A 4,705-nucleotide genomic window follows, 5' to 3' on the forward strand; every position below is an offset into this window, starting at 1 on the left:
GCAGTCTCCACCCTTCTCCCTGGAGGTCCTCAGCCCCCCAGGACGACTGCAGGAACCTCCCTTCTCCCTCCAGTCCCTGTTCCCACAGCCCAGTTTTCCTGAACCCCCAACACAGTCATTCTGCTCCTTCTACAGGTCCTTCCTTCTGAAAAAGTACACAAGTCTGACCTGATGTTGGACCTCCCTGGCTCCCACTTGCCTTCCTGGGCCCCCTCACTAAGTCCTCTCACCCTCAATACCCTTCCACTCAGATGTCCCCCAGGTCCCTCTCACCTGATTGCAGGATGTCCACAGGGAAGGAGGGAGCTGTCGACAGGGAAGAGCCATGAATGCTGGTTCCCCGGCCTCCTCCTGCTCCCACAAACTGGACACATGTAAACCCAGCAGGGATCACCTTCCCTGCTCGCTCCCTCCTCTGACCAGCTCCTTAGCTGGAAGTTACTTCATCAGGAACTTGCAGGGGGGCCTAGAAATGTGGGCCTCACAGGCTAAAACGCTGGCTCCTGGGCCTCATCTCAGGGACTGATTCACTTGAGGCCACAGATGCCTTTCTGAGAGCCCCAGAATCACACTTTGAGAAGCACTGGGAGGGGGTAAGTACAAAGCCCCAGGACCCAGAAAGGGTGCTGGTGAGCTGTGGGAATGGGAAGAGACCCAGCCCCTCTGTCCCGTAGAATGTGCTAACCACTGTTACCACTATGGTGCGAATGCAATGAGATGGAGTGTGAGGATTAGCACAGGGCTGGCATGTGGTCAGCACTCAAGAACGTTGGGTGGGATTATCTCCATTTAGTCACAACTGGAAGCAAGACCTTCCCCCAGATTTTCTCTGCCCTGCCCCCCAGCCCCATGAGACTGGCCTTGGAAACTGGGAGTTAGGCCCTCTCAAAGCCTCCCTCAGCCTGCCTTCCCAGGAACTGCACATGTAAACATAGCTCTAGGCATAGCTCTAGGCACGGGGAGGTTTCTGGCAGTGCAGGGGCAGATAGTCTCCAAGTCCTGGGGGTTTCCCAGAGAGTTAACTACTGAGCCCCGGATGAGTGATTCCAGTGTACCCTTCAAGACCAGGGCTGCAAAAATCTATAATAATAAAAGCGTAACACACTAATTAGACGGGACAGTCGAACAACCTTCTGGACATCATTCCAAAGTCCTTCTGGATGAAGCTGCTGCAGTGGGGGCCAAGGCAGAGGCAGTTAGGGGTGATCAGGCAGGCAGGCAGAGTGGTTAGGGGTGATCAGGCAGGCAGGCAAGTGGTTAGGGGTGATCCGGTAGGCAGGTGAGTGGTTAGGAACCAGCAGTCTCGGATTGCAAGAGGGTGCAGGCCGGGCTGAGGGACCCCCCCAACCCCCGCCGCCCTGCATTCCTTCCCCTCCCCGCGTACACAGATTTCATACACCAGGCCTCTAGTAAATAAATAAAATAAAATAAGACTAGGGCTGCTATCATATCAGATGAGCAACGAGGGGCAGGCAGCATGGCTGGGAGACATGGGGTCACAGACAACACTTAGCATGTGATTAGTGTTGTCGACGCTGCCCCCAGCACTGGAGCACACACACTCACACTCACACTCACACACCACTTTGACCACTTTGCACAAACTCTGAGCAGCCTGAAACTCGCTGGAGACCCTTTGGAAGTGTTCAGAACCCAGGAAATGATGGAGAAGGCCCTCTTCTCTACATCATAGCAGCAGAAAGGTTCCCACTGGTCAGGAATTCCTACAGCTGGCTGCATCACTCACAGCATCAGCAGCCATCAAAGACCACGTGGAGCTAAAGGTAGTCCCCCAAAAGGAGAAGCCCAGTGGCCATTCATGGTTGTAGCACTGTCCAGAGGGCCCTGTGTGCTTAGGCTCAAGACCACCATAGCAACATGTCCCATCAGAACCCGATGACACCCTGCTGCCTCTCTACTCTGTCCTGAGGTGGCTTCCCCAGGGCCATCCCCATTGGGGTAGGGGGTGGGGGCGGGGAGACACTCACAGGGAAGAGGCCTGGAGTAAACACATCCCAGGTTTTCTGGGTGTATACCTCAATCTCCTGGTCTGGTGGGCATCTACCCAGACGAAGGGCCAACTCCACACGCAGCAAACCTGCCAAGGGAGGGCTGCTGGGACCTCTGGGAGCAGTTTGGGGTACCCCCTGGTCCTAGAGCGTACTGCACCAGCCCCACAGCTTCTCCTCACCCTGCTGACTCCCGTGCTTTTCCCCAGGGAGCAGTGTTGGTACCCAATTTGCGCTGGAATATTTGGTAAAAGTTCAAGAGTTCCTTAGTTGGGGCTTGGTGCCCTTCAAGGGATCACAGTGTGGGGTTGCAGCTGAGATGACTTCCCAGAGACGGAATTTTTATTTTCATTCTTGGGAGACATGTTGCTTAGATGTTCTATACCTTAGTTTCCTCATCTGTGAAATGGGCATGATAACAGACCTACTTCATGAGGTTTATTATAAGAACTGAATGAAATAAAGGATGCATTGCCCAGAAAGCATTTAGCCACTTGATGACTATTTTTCTTTCTCTTTTTCTTTGTAGAGAGAGATAGAGACATTGATTTGATCTTCCACTTATTTATGAATTCATTGGTTGTGTTTTACATGTGCCCTGACCAGGGATCAAACCCTCAACCTGGACGTATTGGGATGACCTCTAACTAACTGAGCTCCCCCGCCCAGGCTGGATATTTTTCATATAAACGAGAATAGGTGCAAGTCTCAGACACTTGGTACATTTCTGAACAAAAGGAAGTGATTGTTAATCTTTTTCTTCAAGGCAGTGACAGAAAATAACCTAAAGGTTTCTTTATCTCCTGGGAAGAGGGGGTTTAGAGAGAAACCGAAGGACAAAGAGGCTATGATTGGTGGCCAGGCCCATTTGTATACAGGGGCCGGCAGTCCTTGTCCTCCCTTGGGTGATCTCATTAGGATCATCCGGCAACTCATGTTCCCAGAAAGCTCTCGAGTCTGTTTGGGTGGAGGCGCCATAAACAAGGATGAGCAGCTTGAACTGAGCAGGCCTTTATTAGGGCAGGACCACTCTGTCAGGCTAAACCCAACCTCCAAGGGCCCCAAAGGACCCAGGAGGACCCCGGCCCCACTCTGCTCCAGGCAGGGAGCAAAGGCCTCCTGTGCCGTGAGGGAGAGCGTCTGCAGCCAGAGTAAGAACCTGGGCAAGGATAGGCAGTGTGACTTCCAGCCTCAGCTTCCTCATCTGCAGAATGGGGACGTGTATCCTCCTCACAGCGTTGATAAGAGGGAAGCCGGCTGAGGTTGGTCCAGCGGTGGGCCCCAGGTCATTGTGTAGCCCAAGGCCCTGCGGAGGGGCAGCCTCGCTAGGGACGTCAGATCCTGGAGTTGACAGTGGTTTTCTCTCGTGGGTAGACTAGGGTGGGAAGAGGGAAGGTAATTCTTTTTGTTTTCAGTTAAAAATTTTTCCCAACAGTCAACATTTGCTCCTTCTATAATAATTACATGTGTAAGTACATAGTTTCTTCATTTTAAAAGGCAGTTTCTTATTTAATTCCGGTGGCTTGTCCCTGGCCAGCCCTTTCTTCAGATCATCCATAGGGTCGGGCTTTGTCTGGGCAGAAACCTTCCGAGGGTGGCGTGGGAAAACTTGGGCACAGAAGTGTGTCACTGTCACCTCCAGCCAGACACATGCCCTTGTGCAACCAGGGCCCCCTCCATATGGCTGCCATTTTGTCATCCGATTATTACACTCTCTGCTGTGTCACCCCTACCATGCACCTCGGACCCCCCAGGCCCAGTGTGAGGAGGGAGAGGCTGCACACAACCCACTTCCCTCCCAGATCTTGGCTGCCAGGCCCAGCATGGGTACTTCCTGGCTGAGACCTCTGGCCAGGAAGTTGGGCCCAGATTACGTTCCCTGTGTGACCCCTATGTGGGGGCAGTACCCCGCCCCCAACAGTGCGGGTCTGTGGGCACTAACCAGACCTCAATATTGTTTCAGTTCACCCCTAAGGAAGGCACCATCCTCCCATTTCTCAGAGAAGGGACTGCAGCTGGCACCCACTCCCCCTGCAAAGCCCTGCTCTTGACCTACTGACTGGCCACACACCCACTGACTGACCTAAGACAGCACAGCCCTGGCTGCATCCCCCTCTGCCCCAACTGCCTGTGCCAGCGGTGGGGCCTCATTTCTCTCACCCATCGGGTGGGTGTAGCCATCTTTTGCCTGTTAGTGTGAGGATAAAATTAGATCATTGTTATAGGCTCCCAGGAACCTTTGGAGTTTTTAATGACAAAATACATTCCAGAATAATTCTGTAAGAATAGTACCAAGGACTTCTTGTCCTGAACCATTTGAGAGTAAGTTGCTGACCTGAAGCCCAGGCTCCCCGAATACTTCAGTGTTTCCTGCAAATGGGGATCCTCTCCTCTGTCACCACGAGGCAGACATCCACACGGGAGGCATCACTGCCCGCTAATCAGCAGGCCCTTTCAAGCTCCGCCAGCTGTCCCAATCTGTAACAGTTCCCCAGTCTGCCCTTGACTGTCATGACCTTGACATTATTTAAGATTATAGGCCAATTATTTTGTAGGGTTTCTCTCCATTATGGTTTGTTGAATGTGTTGCAGCCAAAGGTAAACTGAGGGGGGGGGGCTGAAAGGATTAAGACAGATAAGAGAATGAAAGCTGGGTCTCGGTGGGACGCTGCTCCCTGATGAGGAGGAAGCGCCAG

This window comes from Myotis davidii, unplaced genomic scaffold (genome assembly GCF_000327345.1).
Source record: "Myotis davidii unplaced genomic scaffold, ASM32734v1 scaffold370, whole genome shotgun sequence".
In the NCBI taxonomy this organism is placed as follows: Eukaryota; Metazoa; Chordata; class Mammalia; order Chiroptera; family Vespertilionidae; genus Myotis; species Myotis davidii.